The sequence below is a fragment of the Chenopodium album genome, chromosome 23 (assembly GCF_948465745.1).
Source record: "Chenopodium album chromosome 23, dcCheAlbu1.1, whole genome shotgun sequence".
Taxonomy (NCBI): domain Eukaryota; kingdom Viridiplantae; phylum Streptophyta; class Magnoliopsida; order Caryophyllales; family Amaranthaceae; genus Chenopodium; species Chenopodium album.
This window is the reverse complement of record NC_137856.1, coordinates 38,184,356-38,197,556: the sequence shown is the minus strand read 5'-3', so window position 1 is coordinate 38,197,556 and position 13,201 is coordinate 38,184,356. Positions and strand designations below refer to the sequence as shown.

At 34.1% G+C, this 13,201-nt stretch overlaps 2 pseudogenes; both read left to right on the top strand.

The window, feature by feature from the left end:
- Positions 1 to 6,553: 6,553 nt before the first annotated feature.
- Positions 6,554 to 8,808, top strand: LOC145608077 (xyloglucan galactosyltransferase XLT2 pseudogene; annotated as a pseudogene).
- Positions 8,809 to 11,115: 2,307 nt separating this feature from the next.
- Positions 11,116 to 12,821, top strand: LOC145608360 (xyloglucan galactosyltransferase XLT2 pseudogene; annotated as a pseudogene).
- The last annotated feature ends 380 nt before the right edge of the window (positions 12,822 to 13,201 follow it).

Here is a 13,201-nt window from a genome sequence, read left to right as displayed (position 1 = left end):
TGACGAATATAGTTTAGCGACAAAAGCAGCATCTTAATTTTGTGATTATATAGTATTAAATGCATTAACTTCAACTTTGAGAAGCACACTGCCCTACCGCAAAATTGAAGACACTAATCACGTTAGATTGACCATGTTTCTGGGAGCAATTTAAGGTACACTTGGTGTACAAAAGGAATCTTGTACACAAGTTTCCTATTGGTTGAATTGGAATATTTCTTTTATGTGGGCCAACTTCATTTTCATTTGAAATTCAAACTTGTTTTTAAAATTTTCAACTTTTGAATTTCAAATTTTTCTATCCTTTTACCTACCCAAATTAATGTAGTATATAATCCCAAAAAAAAAAAATCAGAATTTTTGACCTCATTTTTTTTCTCTCTCCTAATTTTTTTCTCTCTCCTTTAGTTTCCCCTCTAATGTATCAGGGTAAATAACTGTTGAAGAACAATATAAAAAAATGAGTTTTTGAATTTCAACGTGAAACTAATTTGGTTCAAATGGCTGCCATAATTGAAGGGCTTGGGTATGAACATTATAATGTAAGTTATATTCCTTCGTTTGATTGTTCGATGAATGAATTATTTGATGTCGTGGATGATGAAGGATTCATCAACTTGAGAAGAGTTGCATTGTCAAATAGATCTGTGCACATATTTATCTAACATAACCAGAAATTGAAGGGGGATAGTGTACGAAGATCTGAAAAGCATATTGCGGTCCGAAAACCAAATTCGAAGGTATATGTTTGAATTGAAGCATTTCAATTATAAATTTGATTTATCGTTTGAATTCGTATCCACATTGCATGTTAATTCAAAATTCAATTCCAACTTCAATGGTTTTGTAAACCTCTAGTTTTATCTAATTATTGCAGTTTATTTTATGGAAATTAATATAAGTTTGTAAAACTATGTTGCTTATGAAACTGTAAAAGAAATGAGTTAGTTATTGCCAACACTTAGTTAGGGTCAAATGATACTGTAAATTAAATAAATATACTTTTAAATACATTCTGATGCACAATTATATTAAGTAAAATAATTGAAGTGATGGTAACGGAAAAAGTTATTTCTCCTAGTGTATATTAACCATCATATGCTTTCTTTAATCTACTAATGAGACTGTGTAAAAAGCAAATTCTTTGTCATGTATAGTAACCCTTATTGTTTCATATAACTTTATTATGATTTTGTGAAGTAAGTTATGATCTTTTAAAAGAAATAAGTTAGTTGTTATACTGGTGGGTGTATGTTGATCAATTGTATTTGATTAAAAAATTGTGTTACAGTATTCAAATTGCACAAATCTAGTGCGGTTTGTTGAACTCGTTGGGAAGTTGAATCCTACTCAAAGAGGTTGGGTTAATGAAATGGGATTTGTCAATCTCCTGCATTTGTCCGTTACAAGCATAGACCCATCCTTTATAAGTTGGATTGTTTCAAGGTATGATCACGTTTCACGCACCCTTAATATTAGGGAGAACTACAATGTTGTTGTTGATTGCGAGATGGTTGGATGGGTCCTCGGAATTCCTGGTTGGGATTTCTTGTTTTACCCCGAAAAAGCCTCTGCTGAAACATTCAAGTATTTGAAAAAAATGTACAGGGGTCATTCCTTTCGCGGTGCTATCAAAGAGTCAAAAGTGTATGATGACATATGTGCTGAGAAGTATAATAAGTCCCCTTTGGAATCAATCACTTAAAATAAGAAAAGGAGGAATCTTAGTGATTTGGAATTTGATTGCAACTTTGTAATAAATGTTTTGTCTTTTCTTGTTTTATTTATGGTTATTGGCTATAACTAATCGCCTATTATAAATTTTGATTGGAAAATTTGCCATGTCAGCAATCCTCTAGCACATACATTAACCAATCAAAATTATTTGATTCTTCAAACACCCAATTAGATTAATTGTTCATGGATTATGAAAATTATTCAACTTATAATAATGTTAGGAAATATTCAATGTGGGTATATCATTTTGAAACGCCCAAAATAGTATATGGGACTAACAAAATGAAACGGAGGGAGTATTGTTCCTACATCATTCAATCATCAATTACAGCAAGTATTCAAATAATATTTAAACCATACTCCGAAAATTGATATTGCTCTAATAAATTAATTACATACAAAATGAATACAAAATCAATTAGGAATCAATATTCCTACAGTAAGATACAAAAACTGAGTAGTGAGAACCAATAAAAAAAAAAAATTTAAAAAAAAAACAATTACACATGAAGTATAAGAATAATACGTAGTAAGAATCAAGCAATATGTAGATCATATATTGCCCCATATAATCGTCCATTATTAACCAAAAAATAAATAAAAACAAACAAAATTGAGCATTATACACGCACAGTATATTATTGGACAAAAAATAAAGTTAACTTACAGTTATGTACCTTGTTTTTTTGGACTCACTAAAGTTGGACTATACTAAATAAAGTTAAATTGAATTTGATGGAGTTAGACTGAGTTAGATTGAAAACAGTTATAATAATGTACACGTAATGTAATAAATTGATTTGAACTAGATTGAAATGAAAATTGAGAAGCTCCCTACTCATATAAATCTATAGCAAGGCTTAAAACCTTTAAATTATGAAACTTGTGCAAGTTAAACATAATCCAATTTTTGCATCAAAAAAATGCATGTACGAGTATAAAAACTATTTTTACCTCTACCTCTCTATTTCGATTTGTTGTTTGTGTCATGTCAGGGTCTGTTTACATTTACTGAACTGAGCTAAACTGAACTGAACTGATTGGAGTTGAACTGAACTGAATTGAATAGACAACTCAAAACAATAAAGTTCAATACCATTATAAACTATATAACTACAATTACAATAATTTTAAATAACTTTATCATCCTATTTTATTTAACACCCTAAACCCTTAATCTTAAACCCTAACTCCAATAATTCACACTAACGAAAGATCATATTGTATTTTACGGTATCATATTAGACCTTTATTTAAACTTATTTTAGATATATAAACTTACCTAAACTTATCTTAATTTACCTGAACTTATCTTAACTTATCTGAACTTACTATACCTTATCTTATATAATCTGAACTTATTAGACCTTATAAAACTTATTTTAGTTGTAATTTGTACTTGGGTAATTTTTATCATAACTAATTAATCCTAAACTGAACTTACGACCTGTTCACTTCAGCTTAATTTCAGTTCAGTTCAGCTCCAATCAGTTCAGTTTAGTTCAGTTCAGTTCAACTCCAATTAGTTCAGTTCAGTTCAGCTCCTAATTTCTTTATCTTATAAATTAATATTCATTTCAGCTCTTTTCTCAGTTCAGTTCAGTTCAGCTCCTAATTTCTTTATCTTATAAATTAATATTCATTTCAGCTCTATTCTCAGTTCAATTCAGTTCAGTTCAGCTCAGCTCCTAACAGTTCAATATAGTTCAGTTCAGTTCACCTCCAATCAGTTCATTCAAGTTCAATTCAGTCCAGTTCAGTAAATGTAAACATGCCCTTATTACACGTGAAATAAGTAAAAATAAGATGAACAGAAAAGACCATTTTAAGGCTTGATTATAACATATTAAAACTTGTTAGACCTTATTTAGCTTAATGAAACATATTAAGCCTTATTTAACTTATTTAGGGTGAATTTTATTCACCTGATTTTTACTTATCTGAATTTATTTGATCTTATCTGAACTTATCTTAACTTATTTAAACTTATTTGATATTATCTGAACTTATTAGCCCTTATTAAAACTTATTATAGTTATAAATTAAACTTGGGTAACCCTGATTAACTCTTATCACAACTTATCTGAACTTATTTTTCCAAAACTTGCTTATCTTATTTGAATTTTTTTTGAACTTATCAACCCTTATCTGAACTTATTAACCCTGAAATAAGTACAAATAAGGTAAACAGAACAAGGCCTTAGTTAACCTGATTATAACTTATATGAACTGATTCGAACTCATCTGAACTTATTAGACTTGAAGCTTATTTTTATAAAGTGAAGAGAACAAACCCTTTAGTGAACGACGGTATGCAATTGAAAAAGTTTTAAATTTGACCGCCTATTAAAATATCCCACTTTAATTAATGTAGTTAATTCATGAAAAATGAATTCAGGATCGTAACACTTTTATTAGTATCAAATCATATTCCAATCCTAAACTCTTAACCTAAATCTACATAATTTTGCATTAACGAAAGGTCATATTATATTTTACGGTGTCATATTCTGTTTAAAGGCATCATGAAATTCATTTGACATCCACACATGTCATACAAAATAATATAAATCATTTATGAACGTGTTGATACCCCCTGCTTGGTTGGTTTACAGAATTGTTGTTGCTACTATACCTCACCCAAGTTCGAATCCAATACAAAGCTATTTTGAAAACAAATTCCCAAGTGATCTAGTTTGGGAAAGACAAATGTACATAATTACTCCATGATAATGTAACATTTACATTTTTTAAAAAAATTTAATGTATCAAACTCGTATTTGCAAAATCATAAATAATATTCGTATACAATATATATGTAGTTACAAACGAACAAGTGTTTTGATACTTCCTATCTTTTGTACCCATATCTTACAAACCAATTTATCTTATAAACCAATTTAATACAAGACATCATATGCAAATACGAGTTTTAAAATAACCAGAATGTTGAAAAAAATATATAACCAGAACAATCTAAAAAAAATAACCAGAACACTTCTTCCCTTAATTAACCAGTACACGTCAAATCAAAACAACTCTAGCTTAGTGATCAACACCAATCTCGCAAGCCACTCTGATGATAAAAAATGAAACCAAATAAAAACCCCAAATTTAAGGATGTGCGGTGGATCAAACCTCAATCAACCCAAACCTTTTTATTCAGGCAACTTAAGCACCAATTATTCAACACCTAATAAGCAATTGCATGCTTAACAAGAATCCAAAAAAAAAAAAAAAAAAAAAAAAAAAAAACCCTTTATATTCAGCCAACTTGATTGTTTTCAACCAAAAAAAAAAAAATTATTGTTGATGAATCAAACTGATTAATGAAAGTTTCAATTTAATCAAATATAAATTTATTGACAAGGATTAATTACCCATAAATCCTTGCTTGAAGGATGTACTTATTCACAAACACTTTCTTCACGCTTTGTATAATTGAAATTCAAATAGCTATGTTCATTGTAAATATTTTTGGGGAAGAAGATAAATATGCCTAAGAATTAATAATATTGTCTAGGAAATGAATTTTGTATTATACATTAATTGCCTACCTACAGTTTGGCGCCCAAGTGAAAAGAATCCCACCAATTCCCCTCCTAGGCGGTGAATGGCGAAATTTTTTCCCGCCGACGCTTCCCTCCTCTATTTTTACTTTCCCTCTTAAACTAGTTGAGTTGGCATGATTTTATTGGTGGTGTACAAAAGAATATTGTACACTAAGTGTACCCCTAGCCTTTTTTACCATGTTTCTTGCCGCTCAAATCTCAAAAATTGTGCCTAACTCTAAAGATTAAGGGTTGTGATTTGTGAAGCTAAATACGTACGTTTTAATTTGTTCTCCACCTAAAGAGTTTGCTGACGAGTTTGTTATGTGATTATGTCACCATTGGAGTATTGCAAAAAAGAGGCCTAGGTCATCTCTCATAAATGGCATTTTTCTTAGCTCGTCATTTGTGTGAGAATTTCTATCAAGTTCCTCAGATTATGTGTGAGGTCTCTAATAAGTGAGCATGAGAGCATTAATGTGCATCCTATATCATTGTTGTTAGCTTGTTACACTAACAAATTAAAAAAAAAAATGGCGATGAACTCAATTGATTTAAAAGAAGAAAAAAAAATTGAATTAATGACAACAGTTTAAATTCATGGAATGTAAAGCTAGCTACATAGAAAACATCACATGGACCAACATATATACAGTATTTGGACATTTGCGTTTTTTCACATGCTAAACTCGCTTGTGTTACATTGAAAGGTAAAGTTAGATTATTGTAAGTGGGTTCAATAAAACCACTTACCTGAAGTAAAATCTATTTTTTCCAAACTAAATTAAATTATGTTTTGATACTTCAATAATGAGAAAATATAAAGCTAGTTAAAAGATATCGAAACTGCTATTTTGAGCATCGCCACTAATTTAATCCTCTCTACCACATAATTGGATACAAGTTGATTTAACCTGGGTTGAGATTGAACTACAAAGTTTCAAGTTGCTCTTAAACCTCTAAACAATAATTGAATACGAGATGATTTAACTTGGGTTTGGTTTAAAGTTTTAAATGTTGCCCTTAATCCTCTCTACTAAATAATATAATAGGAGTTGATCCATCTCGGGTTGGGTTTGATGTTTAATTTGGAAAGTTTCTAATCACTCGTACAGTAATTTTTATTGTCGAAGCAATAAATCTCTTTTCAAATCCACCATATCTAGTTAAGTTCTAGTAAATCGATGTATTGAGCTAATGCCTCTCATATACAACAAGGAATAGTACCGATAATTTACTCCGTACTCCATTATTTGAGCTGATGATTGTTATATTCTCATAGCACGTTACACTGTACAACACCTTTTGTTTCTACTACACAATCTATTTTCACGTTTAATCCCACCCTTTTGCACAGAAACACCAAAACTGACTCAAAAAATCTGGAAGCAGCAGCAGTTTCATTTAGTCCACTCAATCAACTCCCACGTGGCAATATCCCAACCCTCGTATTTCACCTGTCGGTAGCAGACTATTTCCCGGTACCACCCATTACACACGCGTCCATTCCAACATTTTCATAAATCAAAATTAATTAAATTAAATTAATAATTCTTCCTCTTCTTTCCATAAACCCTCACTTGTCCTCACTTGTCACTCCACCAAAATTTCCGCATTTCTCTCTCCTTTATCCCCTCCACTCCACTAAATCCAAACCCACTTTCCCGACCATTTTTCCGGCAAGAATTCGCCGGAAAACCACCATTAACAATCGGAATTACCACCATTTCTCATGCTTCCTGTAACAGACACTTCATTGTCGTCTACTCAAGACAGGCTAACAAAAAGACCCAAAACCCCTCCAAAACAAATACCACCATTTTCATCTTCTCCAGAATTCTCCAAACCTTCTTACTTCACTTTCTCTCTCCTCTACCACCATCCTCGATCATGCCTCCTCATCTTCGTCCTCCTCCTTCAACTCTTCCTCCTCTCATACTCCGGCCACCGTCCTCCTCCTCTCTCCGCCGCCTCTTCCACCACTCTCTCCGTCGCCATTTCCAACTCCTCAACCTTAAACCCTAACCCTAATCCCAATTCCGAACATTGCGAATTAGGGAAATTCTTCGTTTATGATCTTCCATCAAAGTTCAACTCCGAAATCTACCAAAACTGCGACAAACTAAGCCCATGGGGGTCCCGGTGCGCCGCCCTCTCAAACGACGGATTCGGGAGAAAAGCGACGGGAATCAACCGAATCATGCCGGAAAATCTCGCCGACGCTTGGTATTTCACTGATCAATTTTCCTCCGAAATATTATTTCATAACCGATTACTCTCACATGAATGCCGTACATTAAACCCAGAATCTGCTGCAGCATACTACATCCCATTTTACGCCGGACTAGCCGTCGGTAAATATCTCTGGTCAGATTACAGTCCTAAAGATAGAGATCAACATTGCGAAATGATGCTCAATTGGGTTCAAGAAAATCACCCTTATTTCAACCGATCCAACGGTTGGGATCATTTTCTTGTGATGGGTAGAATTACATGGGATTTCCGCCGTTCAAATGATCAAGATTGGGGGTCCAAATGTATTTACTTACCATCAATGAGGAATATCACAAGGTTGTTGATTGAGAAAAATCCGTGGGATTATTTTGATGTTGGTGTACCTTACCCTACAGGATTCCACCCTGGTAACCCCTCCGACGTCGTTTTATGGCAGGAGTTTGTCCGGTCACGTGAGCGGCATTCGTTGTTCTGTTTCGCGGGCGCTACTCGTGGAATGATCGCGAATGATTTCCGTGGGGTGTTGTTAAATCAATGTAGGAACTCGGCCGGGTCGTGTCGTGTCGTGGATTGTGGTGGTAATCGTTGTTCTAATGGTACGTCGGAGATTCTAGAGACGTTTCTTGATTCGGAGTTTTGTTTACAGCCTAGAGGTGATAGTTTTACTCGTCGGTCTATATTTGATTGTATGTTAGCCGGTTCGATACCGGTTTTCTTTTGGAGGCGGTCGGCTTATTATCAATACGAGTGGTTTTTGCCGGGTGAACCGGAGAGTTACTCGGTTTTTATCCACCGTGATGAGGTTAAAAATGGGACTTTGGTTAAAAGTGTGCTAGAAAAGTATAGTAAAGAGGATATTAAAAGGATGAGGGATAAGGTGGTGGAATTTATTCCTAAGTTTATCTATGCTAAATCCAATGAAGGGTTAGGGAGTATAAAAGATGCTGTCGATGTTGCCGTTGATGGGGTTTTAAAAAGAATGAAGGAACAACAAGAGTATGGTTTTAAATGGTAATTAGTTTAGAGTATGGATTATTTTTCATTGTGTATATAACAATTGCTATTGTTACACGTACTAGGGAAGAATTGTCCACTTTGTTAAGTGTGGTGGTCGCATACTATGGACCCGACAATCTTTTTATCCGAATTGAGGCCGTTTACGATTAGTCTTGATGTATTGTAATACTCGTATATACAATACTGAGTAATTATTATATATACGTAGCAATGTAGTATATTCTTTTGGATGCTTATTAATAAATGGTTTTGAGCTTTGATATTGGCAAAGTGGTGTTAAAGTGTGATTATGTGCAGTGTGAATAATGGAGGGTCATTTGGGTAGCTAATATTTTAGCAATGTCACACCATAATTTGGACCCGCCTTTAATTGAATGAAAACGACGAGAAAGTGTTATGGGATCGTTATGTTTGATGAGGCAGGGCCATGCATGTTTGGTGTTTTTTCATGTAATGATGTGCTCTGGATATTTGATTTTCAAACATTTTTAAGATGGAATTGATCGTTAGTACGGAGTAACACTTTAAAAGAAACTATACAACTGTAAAATGCAATGTGGAGTGATACGGATTACGGAGTACTCCGCACTAACTAATTGCAAAGTATCATGCGGAATTACAATTGTGTAGTGTGTGAGATGGATTGATAGCTACTTCATTTTGGTGACTGGGGTTGGTGGTGCCCATGGGCCATGGCGGCTTTGGGAGTGTGTAAAAGACTAAAAGGGCATCTTCGTATTTTGACTGTGTAGTTGTTGATGATTTTCAGTAATTGCGGACTTGTTTTAACAATAATTTTTAAGTCTACTAAAACCTTAAATTGGATGTTAAAATGAAAAGGAGCAAAAGGAATAATAGATTTAGTACATTAGTACTCCAAGAATCTACAATCTCTTGGAAAATATTTGCCTGAATTGAACTCCATAATTATATGGCATCCACTATGTCACAAACTCAAGACAGCCAACAATTCAACACAATAAGCTTAAATGATCACAACTTCTAATCACCAACCAATTCAATGAGGTAATGAAATCGAACCCTTGTTACGTTTTCCTCTGTATTTGTGTGAGAATTGTTTCAGCTTTCAATCTTCACACTCACTTACTTCTTTTTCTACAAGAATTAATGCACCTAAGCTTACTAAACAAACCGTAGAATAAGCCCCAATTACACATAAACCAAACAAGTAAAATGTTAAGAAAATGGGCCATCCAAATTGGACAAAGATAAAACACACTTTACCCAAACTTGGGTTAGACGGCCCACAATAAATTATTCACCACAAATTAATAAATAAGAAAGCAAACAAAATCCTTTCTCAGTTTCTCTACTGTATAGTTTTCGTTTCATTATCAGTTGATCACAATAAACCTTTCCTAGTTAAAGACTTTAAGAGGCAATATTGTTTGCCTACAAGCTAACTCATCTTTGTAATTAATGTAATATAATGACTTCCATGAATGAATAAAACCCCCCTCTCCTTAGTTCCTTTCATTTAGATAAAAGAAAATAAATTAAATAAAACATTAATAATTAACCATATATATAAATTGTTCATAATCTGTGGCTTAAATAAAAGAAAATAAGGAGTAAGGACAACAAATTAAAAGCAGAGATAGAGCAAGAAGACATGGCAGTGAAATCGCATACGGCATAACTTTTAGGCTCTTAGCACAACGAATCGAATGAATCAAATGATCTTTCTTTTCAAATTCATTAACTATGGACTATATACAGTTGCATTATTGAACAAAACTTCTTTATTGATGAACGAAGGGTGTTTTTTTTTTTTTTCCTTGATGAGATCTTTTGTGGATTGAAGTGGAGCAGAGGAAAAAAGTGATGTAACATAAGGGCTATTATACAAGTGATATAACTATTTAAACAAATATATGTACAAGTATTAATTAAATCATTTAAATTTTACAAAAGTGTTAAGATGAAGGGAAAAAAAAAATCAAGATTACAATATGGTTAATCAAATGATATCTAGTACAGTATAGAGGAAGTATTGTTACAATATAGAGACTTATTTTGACAACAATACTTATTCAAATCACAATTTGTGGTGCAAGCAAGCAATATAACAACTTACAAGTTTGCATAATTGTTGATTTTAAAATAATCTCTATTTATCGAAACAAGTCTTAAAATTGAATTTGACTTATTGTTGTAGCTTTTAACACTACATTACTACCAAAATATCGATTGCAATTGGCTCTCGTCACATGTTCTCATTTGTTATTTGGAATTAACCAATTTTGAATATGAAATTAACTTATTTTAACGATAAGGCTCAAATGTCTCGTGTTTAATTTGTTATTGACTTTTACAATTATGATCATATATCGTAAGATTGAATTATTATTACCTTGACAAAAATTATAGATTAATTTAGACTAGTTGGTGGCATAATTGTTGAATGATTAATAAAATTATCAAGTTGCAAACTTGCAATAATGCATAGACATTAATCAATGTTTATTTTCATTTAGTTGAATTTTAATTATGTACAACTTCATTGCATATACATACGAGTATTTGACTCACATACAAGAAATACATACACCTTTACAACTCCCAACAGCTTTTCCCGCATTTTTTCTCCCTCCACCACCACCAAATTAACAACCTTAAACCACCACAATTTCCGACGAAATTCCCGGCCAACGGTGAATTCTCACCGGAAAATCTTTTCTCATGCTTTCTAAATCAGAAACGTTATCGTATCCTTCAAACCGCCAACCGCCCAAACCACAACCACCGCCCCTACCATCGTCGCCAACCGATTTCTTTTTCTCTCTCTTCCACCACCACCCTCGCTTATCTCTCCTCTCCCTTTTCCTCCTCCTTCAACTTCTCTTCCTCATCTCCTTCTCCGACCACCGCATGCCATTTCTCACCGCCGCCACCTCCACCGTCACAACCACCACCCCACCACCTGATCAATGCGAAAACGGCAAAATCTTCGTCTACGATCTCCCATCACAATTCAACTCCGATCTGTACCAAAATTGCGACAAATCAAGTGCTTGGGGTAACTGGTGTGGGGCCCTCTCAAACGACGGGTTCGGCCGTAGAGTGACAGAAAATAATCATTTAATGCCGGAGAATCTCGCCGGCGCTTGGTACTCAACTGATCAATTCTCATCCGAGGTTCTTTTTCACAACCGTTTACTTTTTCACAAATGTCGTACATTAGACCCGGAATCTGCGACGGCGTATTACATCCCATTTTACGCTGGAATTGCAGTCGGTAAATATATGATGGATGAATTTAGTCCTAAAGACAGAGATCAACATTGTGAGAAAATGCTTGAGTGGGTCCAAAAGAATTACCCGTATTTTAAAAAGTCAAATGGTTGGGATCATTTTCTTGTAATGGGGAGAATTACGTGGGATTTTCGACGGTATGGTGATCAAGGGTGGGGGTCTAGGTGTATCACCATGCCGTCGATGACAAATGTCACTCGATTATTGATCGAGAAAAACCCATGGGATTATTTCGACGTTGGTGTGCCTTACCCTACTGGATTCCACCCTAGTAACCCCTCCGACGTCGTTTCATGGCAGGAGTTTGTCCGGTCACGTGAGCGGCGTTCTTTATTTTGTTTTGCCGGTGGCACCCGAGGTTGGGTTGAAAATGATTTCCGAGGATTGTTGTTGAGTCAATGTCGGAACTCGTCTAAGTCGTGTAGACTAGTGGATTGCAGTGGTGGTCAAGGGTGTGGGACGTCTGTAATCCTCGAATCGTTTCTTGATTCGGAGTTTTGTTTACAGCCTAGGGGTGATAGTTTTACTCGTCGGTCTATTTTTGATTGTATGTTAGCCGGTTCGATACCGGTTTTCTTTTGGAGACGGTCGGCTTATCTTCAGTACGAGTGGTTTTTGCCTGGAGAGTCGGAGAGTTACTCGGTTTTTATTCACCGTGATGAGGTGAGAAATGGGACTTTGATAAAAGCCGTGTTGGAGAAGTATGGTAAAGAGGAGATAAAAAGGATGAGGGAAAAGGTTGTAGAAACTATTCCTAAGTTAATTTACGCAAAACCTAATGAAGGGTTAGGGAGTATGAAAGATGCCATTGATATTGCTGTTGATGGCGTTCTAAAGAGAATTAAGGACAGAAAAAATGAGGAAATTAATTTAGGGTGAGTATATAGATCATATGTGCGCCATTGTTGCATATACGGAGTACCACCTTGTGGCACCATCCAATTGTTAAGTGTGACAAGGTTCAATCTTATTAGTTGAACAATTTCGAGTCGAAGTGGCAATCACACATAATTACTCAACGTGTTGCAATAGTTACATTGAATAGTTACTAGCCAAAGGTAAATTATTTTTATACACTATGCAAATTGTTAAGTGGTTATGGGTAACAAATTGTTGCCGAGCTCACAACATGGAAGGAGGTACCTTTCAATGCAAATTAAAGATGGGAGAAACTATTCTGTATATACAACATGACCATACATGTACGGTATTTTTTTTTTAATTACGGTGAATTTATATAGTCATATAAGTTATATAGATTTATTAGTTTTATTAATTTTTAGAATCATTTAGACTACACTGTAATAATTCTAAAGTTCTAATAATTGTGAGATAACAAGTGTTTATTGCATTTTCATTCGCAAAAAATAATTGTGTGGGTTGCA